Source organism: Limulus polyphemus, unplaced genomic scaffold (assembly GCF_000517525.1).
Source record: "Limulus polyphemus unplaced genomic scaffold, Limulus_polyphemus-2.1.2 Scaffold419, whole genome shotgun sequence".
Classification (NCBI taxonomy): Eukaryota; Metazoa; Arthropoda; class Merostomata; order Xiphosura; family Limulidae; genus Limulus; species Limulus polyphemus.
The window spans coordinates 444,398-454,965 of record NW_013666029.1 but is presented as its reverse complement, the minus strand read 5'-3'; the positions used below and the strand labels follow the sequence as shown (position 1 = coordinate 454,965).

The following is a 10,568-nucleotide window of genomic DNA, read 5'->3' as shown; positions in this document are numbered from 1 at the left end:
AGAGTTCATTATTCAAATCGGTAGAAGTGATTGAGTTATACGCCGAGATGACTTCAGGTGTTCAATGACGCTACAAGTGTCCATGTTAGGTAGACGAAAATAAATATTAAGTTTCCAGAGTGCGATTATAAGAATGAAGAATTACGTTACGTAAAACAGGATTTGAGCCGTCAATAGCTCCATTGTTAAACAAGGCAATGTTCATGAAATAGCCACAGGATCAGGTGTTGAGCGCGTTAATCAGTCTGGTTAGCATATTATCGTACTACAAATGACCAAGACATACCCGAAGAACCAATTTATGACTGACCAGCTAAGATTTGCCACAAAGTTTATACTTATAAATACAATATTCACAAATTAGACTGAAGAATAATGAAAATTTGTATTCTCCGGCTTACATGAAGAAACTACAGATCATATTGGAATGATATACCCGCCAAATTTTCTTCGTTGTTTATTTCGCGTACGTCCTTTCCGAACTCATCCTCAAGATAACGAATTAGAATACCAAGAAGGTACCTCTAACACCAAGATTCTGAGTTAGAAACTTTAAATTATAGATTTGGCTGACAAAAAAAAGTTGTTAGGATTACCAGAAACAATGATGAAGGTAAATAGCTCCAAACAAACCCCAATTATAAAAAGGTTTTAGGTTTAGTCCAGTGGTATTCAAACTGTCGCGCGATTTTCACCAAACGAAGAATAATTTAAAAGACAAAGTATTACACACGGTAAGTCAAATTAAGTAATGTAATAAAAAACATACAACTTAAGAAAAATCCTAGCAATTTGTGAAATTGTTGACCAATAGTATAAATTACTGAAAATCATACTATTGCTGTAATTTTAAAGCCTTTAATTCTTTTCACATTCATTGGAATAACTAATGATTATACAGATGTCCGAGACAAATGCCTGCGAAAATCCTTGGTCATAATATTCTAGTATTAGAAAGGCAGCGCATTTTTACTTTTTTTATACAATAAAAGAATCCAAAACGTAAATGTACATTGATAGATCTGAAATGTTTTATACGATACTTTCTATACAGATATTGAGGTATTCAAATTAAACAAATGGAAACAACTGCGTCTAAAACAAATTTTATTATCAACGAACATAAAACACTGAATATCCACACATCCATTGAAAAACGTCCAACGATCTTTTTTTATGACGTCTCGATGGACACTCATCCCCTGACGTAACATATCTTCCAGTGTTGTGAAATGCAGTCGGGATGTTTCGTGCTATCTTACTTCTGCACCTTACTCTGGTAGATCAATGCTTCATCTTCCAATAAAGGTCCATCTGCAAGATACAGGTAATTTTAATATACGTCTATTATTGGAAGAACCTGTTTTTAGCAGATTTTAGAATTGCCTTAGTGCACCAGAGCTGGAAAGACGAAACTGCTGTACATTAATACAGAGTATCATTATACATGTAACAGAAAGGGAATTGTAAAACTAAAGTATTGCCTGAAACAATTGTAACAATGAAATACTTTACATTTGCATTAACAAGACCTCAGAATCATAAGTGGAGTAATTTCAACACATTTTCAGAATGGTGCATGAATCATCACAGGTCTTTGTTTTAAATCACGGCTTTGGAACATTTAACTCTTACCGTTTAATTATTCAAATATGGATCCTGTAAACTGTGGGCTTTCTTTTTCACCCAACCTCAAAGAAATTACTTTATTTGGGTTGATAAACCCTCATCCAAGTTGTAAGGTTGGCAAGTAGCCATAACTAAGGATTAAAATAAATCATTCAACACTTTCATTAAAGTTTATAGTAGTTTTCTAAAAACACTGCCCACTATTCTACCCCTGATATAGATTCCTTGCTGTGATTAGCCAAGAAAACTCCAATTGTGTAACATTTTTCAGTTTCCTCGAAAAATGGGCCACATAGGTGCAACAATTTTCCCCAGTAGATTTTAGGTAAGTTGTGTAAGCTACACAGGTGCATACACTACACATTTACTTAATTATATTATTAAAATTAGTTTTCAATGAAGGCTCATAGGTAAATATACCATGAGTGCCAGTTAGATTTTAGTAAAACTGAAAAGAGAAAAAAAAAACTGATTTTGGGCAACAGATTTGTCCTTACTATATAGTTGACAAATATTTCTCCTACTTCAAAGCCTGTATACAAAAATTAAAACATACCATGATTCCATACTTGTTATGAAGCACTTTAGGGCAATATGTAAATAGCAGCTTTGAAGATAACACCTGCAATAAGAAAAGATGAATTACAAAAAAGAAAAAATCAAATATTTCATCCATTAGCTTTAGGTGCAATCAGATATTTAAGATTTATATCACATGACATCATTTGTCCCTATCAAAAGTATCATCACATGCACAATACAGTTAAAACAAGATGTATACAACTGCTGATATTTAGTTTTGAAGAGTTTGACACTAATCATGGAATGTCACAGGTTAAATTAACACGCCTCACCAATATATCAAATACAACAAAATCTCTGGTGGTCACTAGAACATTTGCAAATCATACTTCAGTAGAACAAGACTACTTACTTCCAGGAAGTTCATCCTTTGCTTTCTCTCACTCCAGATGAAGCATAAATCCATTGCATACAAGTTCTTAGGTCATTTGTACATACACATTTAGACACATCCTCACAGGTACAAGATTCATGTCCCTTGAATTGGGATATCCCTGAATAAATTCTTCATTCAAAATTCCCGCTGAATTCTGTCTACAATGGTTATCCACATTCTTCCCAGGAATGAACCCTTCCTTCTACAACAGCCTCTAAAATGGACTGGTAATTAGCTTCACTATTATTCCCAGAGCTCAAATACCAGCAAAACAAATCTCACCAAGATCAAACACAAGATTTCAGTATTTGATTGGGATTAGAAAACGTGTACAGGAATTCCTCCAGTTGGAGAATAATACAGACAAGCTGCATCATAAGCCTGTTGCCTTTTCATTGAAACGAGGCTCCCAATATTAGAAGACACTGGACTTGTGTAAACTAGGTGTCATCCTCTTTTACACATTTTCCACCATAACTTCCATGGTATCTTCACTAGAAAGTGCTGGTTTCACTAATGGTAACTTCACATTTTTCCTGTCTACAACACTCAGTGAAAGGATAAATTGTGATTCTTGTCATGTCAGTTTTGTTAGAATTCAGACAGCTACTGTAATATAAAGGTTAAAATACGTTACTTTCTTGAAGCATGGCACAATACTTCAATTTTTGTGCACTTATATTTATCAAACATTTAAAAAATAACCTCCATCTACATAGAAACCACAGATTAATTTTCTCTATTTTTGAAAAACCTTTACATAAATCTTATCTTGCACACTCAATATGCAACGAATAGCAAATGTCTCAAATAAATCTCATACATTTCTTTAATAACTGTATTCATTCAGGTTATGATAAACATTTGGCGTTTGATATTAATATTTTCAGGAATCTTTCGACTCATGTCCTTAAAACGTTAATTCAAAATACATCTTTATAGCATTATTAATATTCATTCCTAATAGTATTTACCAAGTCTCACCCAAATTATTAGTTCACTCAGATTAACTAAACAATATCAAATAATCTGATAGCAAGGATAAACAAATTTGTTTATACAATTAAATATTTACATCAATTCTGGTGTCTAATATAATTTTTAATCAGACCATTTAGCTGTTTTGTACTAGATTGTGCCTATATGCATTATGGAATAAGTTTAATCGATGTAGGTTTAACCTGAAATGCCTTACACAGCCATTAGATTCATGTAAAGTAGACTATGCAGATCACTTGACTCTTAATAGCACCACCTTTATATTTAATAAATGCATTAAATATTGCAGCAGATATCTTATGAAAACATTCTACACTCGTCAGATACAAGGTAGACCGTTTGGTTTTTATTTCGCGCAAAGCTACACGAGGGCTATCTGTGCTAGCCGTCCCTAATTTAGCAGTGAAAGACTAGAGGGAAGGCAGCTAGTCATCACCACCCGCCACCAACTCTTGGGCTACTCTTTTACCAACAAATAGTGGGATTGACTGTCACATTATAACGCCCCCACGGCTGAAAGGGCAAGCATGTTTGGTGGGACGGGGATCCGAACCCACAAGGTAGACAGACACCTAGTTATTAAAACTTAGAGGCTGCCATGGAGTTATCAACAGGCACAGAGAAAAAACTGGGGCAGGATATTTGCAGTTTGGGATTTATATTTAATACCTTCACTAACAAACACTTAGACACAGTATTCCTAACCACAATACACAGTCCATAAATCTAACTTCTGACACTTACCCCAATGTTCCCTCTGGAAATTAATGTGACTTGATATTGTCCTGCTGAAAGGATTTAAAACAATAACATCAGTAACAGACAGACTGAATACTACAAAAATACAATTAAATAACAAGTATGATTCAGTTAGGGGCAAAAGAACCAGTGTCAGCAAGTACTTCAGATGAACTATGCTTTCATCATAAACATACCATAAAATTTGAACTAAATACTTCAGGAACCATGATTACGTCAACCTTAACAGTTTTGGAAGCCAATAGTAAAAACAAAACTTTAGTGAAACTTCTTACAAATATTTACTATTCAACAAGTTACAACTTAAGCTATGGAATATGTAAATACAAAAGAGTATAGAAAGAATTAACTGAAATCAAATACTTGTAATAAAAAAAAACTTACCCTCTGACACATCCCAGTGTTTCCATTATGATACTGCTATTTGATATTTCAGAAATTAAAATAGTGTTCCTGGTAATTACTGCAACTTCATCTAGGCCTGCCAGATTTAAAACAGTAGCATTAGTACAAGAGTGAATAAAATAAAAAAATACAAGTAAATAGTAAGTATGAATCAGTTAGGGACGAAAGAACCAGTGTCAGCAATAGATAATTCAGATGAACTATGTTTTCATCATTAACATACTATTATCAAACTTCAAAATTAATATCAAGCTTTCATTATCAACACTTACCTTAATAGTTTTGGCAGTTAAAAATAGCAGCCTGTAAAAAAAAAAAAAAACAGAATAAGTAAAATTTAACCTAAATGCCTTCAATTTATATGTAAACCATGGAATCTTTGTACATAAATGCACAAAATACAAATTAAATTAACAAAATAGTTATCACCCATCACTACTCAATTGAAATAGCACCATCAGATAATTAACATTAAATTTTGACCATCAATTAAGTATCGGTTTAACATTTCAGTCTATGTGAAAATATTATGCATGTTAATTTGGTCAGCTCTGAGAATAACTTTTAACAGCAATGGCCATTCTGATCAATGAACTAAGTTATTTAAGTGTAATGCAAAGTATTAGTAGGATTACTTGGCATTATCACTGTATCAGTTTGAAAATGCAAAAAAATAACTTGAATGCTGTTCTTTTAGCTTTACTTTTGAAATAATTTAACATTCAAAGCTACTGTTAGAAATTATTCCAAAAAACGTCTGACTATGATTGTATTTATAATCAGATATAATTGCAAAGGAAGGTTTTTGTAGAAAACTATTTTAGATTGGAGTAGGGTTACAAAAATGTAATGTAAACTGTAACTAAACCAAGCATCCTTTACTTTAGTAAAATTAATTTTCATATACCCATTTTTGCCTAAATGAGAAAGGAAATATTTATTTTGTGGATGTTTGTCTATGCTTTGTGGCCTATGAAGAAAAACTTGTGCAGAAACATGTGAAGACAAGAAATACCTAGGTCTCTGAGGCCAAAAGTTTAGTTAATGTATTAGGTTTAATTTTATTGTCTGACCATCATAAAACTGAGTAGCATTAGCAATAATATTTAATATTTTACTTTATGTAAAACATTGGTTAAGTTTTGTAAAAACTATTGAAGTAAATTACTGTCTGTTTACTTTCTAATGTGACTGTCTAGAACATCAATAGATGTTTGGTACTAATCTAATTTCCATTTACAAGTCAATTGAATTTTCACAAATATTCTTGCATCACAGGATTTAGGCTGTAGATTAAGTTATTGTAAGTGCTAGTCATATTTTTCATTCTCAAAATCAGTAGTATAATCTGTTAGTAATGAGAATATCACTAAAGTTTTTAAAATATTAATGGAATGTTATTAAAGTTAAAAAAACTGATCACTATAAGCATGGGTTGTCAAATATCCGTAAGTAAAGATGACATTGCTAAAGTAATTGTATTCAATCATGGTATTAAAAACTAACATGTTAATATTTTCTACTTGCAATAAAACAACATACAAAACTTGATTTTGCTTGTTAATAATGAATATGAATAGAGTAAGAAAGTAGTGAAAAGTACCCTCAATTAGTTAATGTACCATTATTGGCTATGAAGTGAATGTATGCACAATGTATTACTATTACTAATGATATAATTGATCAATTACATCGTACATAATTCATACCCTTTGAGGATGATACAATACCATTGAATTTTAAATTAAATATCAAGTCTAAGCATCTGCTCACTAAACTTTTGGAGTAGTCATTAGGGACAAAGAGAAACCACGTTTTTCCACAATTTCATCTTCAAAAATGATCAGTGCACCCTATGCACTGCTTTTATTCTTTTTTTTTTTTTTTATTTCAACTACTTCAAACGTTTGTATGTCAAAGCTTACAATGAATATTTCCGAAAAATTTAGGAGAAAAAAATTCTAGAATTCCGCACACAATCTTAAAATAATTCGTACAATCGTAAAACTGGTTTAATTACGCCTAAATTTTAAGAGTTGGCATATCTGCATATATACTACAATTAAGAAGGAAAATTTTTTTCTTCGTGTTAAAAATTTAAACTACTTTGAAAATATCTACCAAAACGTTTGAAATGATTACTACTCTTCTAACGCAGTATTTATTAATTTTCAAAGATTATTTAAATAACATATATCGTTATATCGCAACAATTAATATCAATAATTATAAAGAAAAGAACACTATTTCGATAACAATAAATACTACCAATACATATTTCTACTAGTACTACGACAAATCGAACGTTTCTACACCGTACACGTTACAACTAAACCTAACTTCTAAGCACAAAAAATATTACTGCAACATTAAATTTAATCAATTTTAATCTTACTCATGAAAATTCCTAAAAAACATACTAACTAAAAAATAAGCCTCACAATACTACATTTCCTACATCTTTCACCATATTGTAGTAGCAAACTAATATTTAACGCTCAAACACGAGACAAAGTATTGTATCTCAAACTACAATACATACTCACTCACTTAACGATTTCTTCACACTAAAAGAGACTGTACGCCGACGTAAACAATGTATTTATAGAAGAATGATATTCTTCACACAGGGATCCTAAAGGACTTACGATAGAGGTCGCTTTCTCAAAATAAGACATGATTAATGTTAACTTCCGATCAAAGCAAGTTACCTCCCAAGATCAAGACTACAAGTCATCCATTTATCAAATATACCGTACTTATTAATATTAGAATATATTGTTATATCAGTTGATTATTCTCGCTGTGAATGATATTTCTGGCCGTAAACCCAATAATATTCCATAAAGCTCGGCCAGCTTATGGTATTAGGCTGGTATTAAATCCGTATAACAATACGAAATTATTTCTATATTTGTTTGCAATTAAGCGCAAACTTACACGATGGGCTATTTATATTCTGCCCACCGCAGATATCTAAACCCGCTTTTTTGGCATTATAAGCCTCCAGACTTACTGCTGTGCTACTAAGAGACTGTAGTAAAAGTATAATGGTGATGAATTAAAATTAATAAAGGATATATACTAAACACTAACCAATACTGTTAACGATAGTAACATTAAAAAAGGAATAGAGTATACTTCACCTTTAGATTATACACACAAGATTTTGTTTCATTAATAATATTAATATTATTCTTCCAATTTTTCATTATTACAGTCACATACAAATATTTTTAGAACAGTGGGGTATACACATCTTATTAAACGTCACGACTTCTGCCTTTCTCAAACGTCAAAACGTTATCATGCATATTTGAATAATAATGTTTTAAAGCACAAATCTACATAATGGACTCTGTGTTCTATCAACCGAAAGTATAGACATCTGACTATTAGTGTTATAAGCCCCGAGGTGTACTGCAGAGCTACAGAGGGTGGGCATGTTAGTACCACCTTTCTTGTAATGGGTGCTATCTAAACCTGAATTCTTCTTAATAGAAGATTCTAGGAAGGTCTCACAACTATCTCTGAAAAACATCTCCCCTCAATGTTCAGCTTTCTTTCTCTCGATTGCAAGTCCTTCTAGTCAAAGAAAATGGCATGTCAATAGCTCTCAAGATATAGCAAACTCCATAATAGGATATATTGGTTAAAGCACCAACATTTTTTTCTACCTATCTACTCTGTGGTATTTTTAAGTAAAACCGAGTTAACTGTCGAGCAATTGGATAGATCCCTATTAACTGGCGATTCAGTCAATATATCAATCATGAAGTATTGCTATTTTTTTTATTTACAGAGGTGAGGTTAAATGAAATAATGAGACTGGATACAAAGTGAAATGCAAAATGAACAAGCTTTATTAATATCATACAGTGTGTTGTACTTGCTTTATTGTATGATGGACTGTCTCTTTTACTGGATTCTCTCAGCTACTTCTCCTTCAAAATCTTGTTCCAGACTGTTTAAATCCATTATTCCTTAGTTTGCAAAAAACGTTGCATTTACCTACAGCGACTAGCGCTACTCATGTGACTGACTATTCTCGTTATAACATAGGTGAAAATGCAACCTATAGATACCATCTGAACAAGTGTTGAAGAACTCTGCTGTCAACATTCTTGCAGTATTACAGCAATATTTCCCCAGCTAGAATAACAAAGTAACTGTTTGTAGTTAAACCCAAGCTACACAAAATGCTATCTTGATGTTCCCACCACGGGTATTGAAACCCAATTTCTAGTGTTCTAAGTTCACAGACTTTCCGCTGACCCATGGGGGACAGTAAGGGAACTAACGTAGCTAGAACGAAGTTAACGGCTATCTCGATCGGGTGTTATTGTGAAACATACATACGCTCAGAACAAAGAATAAATAACATAATATTACAATAAGACAGCAATCAATGGTGTGTTCATATTCAATCCAATCTATAATAAGGAAACGGCAACTGTTATAAAATTTACAAAACCAAGTTATGGTTATCGCCACACGACTCATCAAATACACTTCATTGTTTTCATTTCACCAAACGACCAAGCTTGAACCAATATCTACAAACTTCTTAATACTAAATTCAAATTATTTAAGAAAGCTAAACATAGAAATCCGTTAATATATTATTCATGAAGTTTTTACTGACCAATCTTAATTGGACAAAACTCATATCACCATAATAAAACAATCATACATGAACTATAACCTAAATGCACATGTCAGTTCTAAGTTTTATTTTTCTTCCATAAATATATTTCTTTATTTCACGTTGTATCTGAGCTAAAGAAGATTTTGAGGTAAGATCACAGAGGTAGATTCATGAAAGATATTAAGCCATAAAACTGACAAGTGAAAATGATGTTTTTCTTTGTTCAAGATAAATGGAAAAATATTAGTCGATCAACTTTTAAGTTTGCGCAATTTACATCGACAGAGAGTGCTGCAGTAGTAAAGTCGCCCTCTGTCGAAATCAACTTTCATACCAACAAAGTGAGAAGACCATATCATGATATACATATATATATATCGATTCCAATAGATTATTTAAACAAGCAAGAATTTTTTATTGGGACTCGATATTGTATAAAGGTTGATCTGCCAGTTTGACCTATGTTTTTCAGAATTATTTAGTAATTCTTTGAAGATGTATCAATGATGTTGGTAGTCAAAAACAAGATACACAAGTCTTAATTAAGTTTTTTAACCTAAGTCGGTGTTTTCCAAGCTTAAATAACAGCGTCCCCCCATAATTTAGCAAAGTTTCCGTTGGTCCCTCCCACTTTAAATTAAAATAACTTTCGCAAGTGATAACAGTAAAATCAACACCTTCTTTATCTGTGGCGTAAATACATACATACTGTTACGTCTCCGTTTGTCAATTAATTTTCCGTAACTTCGTTCCAACGAAACTTTAGCGACACAAGTCCTTACTTAATAAAACTGGTTTATTCTTTCTGAATATAACTTTACGATACACTTAATTTCAACATTCGCGCTAAAACAAACGCTATAACGAAAGTTAACTTCAACAATACCCTGTGACTGCAGATCAATTACTCACGACCTACACACACATTGTTGTCACGTTGTGAGCGTCTTATATATATACCAGACAAACATATATCTAGTAAATGCTAGGGCATTCACGAAGGAACAAGATAGTTCTAGAAACGTGGCGTGACATTAGTCACGTGACCTCGCTGACGCAACACTGCCCTCTCCTTAGTATTGTTCATCCCAAACAATAGCCACATACAATAAACCAATAACAATTAACAATAACTTAATTAAATGTCCAGAATTCCAATCACAAAATTAC

At 32.3% G+C, this 10,568-nt stretch overlaps 1 long non-coding RNA gene across 4 annotated transcripts; it reads right to left on the bottom strand.

Annotated features, from left to right (window-relative positions):
• Nucleotides 1–1,090: 1,090 nt before the first annotated feature.
• LOC106458134 lies at nucleotides 1,091–7,348 on the bottom strand. 4 transcript variants are annotated; one of them, XR_002610318.1, is made up of 7 exons: nucleotides 7,297–7,348; nucleotides 5,023–5,053; nucleotides 4,730–4,826; nucleotides 4,331–4,374; nucleotides 2,564–3,196; nucleotides 2,186–2,251; nucleotides 1,091–1,314 (listed from the first exon to the last, which is right to left on the bottom strand). It is a non-coding gene; the product is annotated as an uncharacterized LOC106458134 (long non-coding RNA). The 4 variants fall into 4 exon arrangements; XR_002610316.1 differs by having other exon boundaries at nucleotides 4,331–4,371; nucleotides 7,297–7,344; XR_002610317.1 differs by having other exon boundaries at nucleotides 4,331–4,371; nucleotides 7,293–7,324.
• Between the last annotated feature and the right edge of the window lie 3,220 nt (nucleotides 7,349–10,568).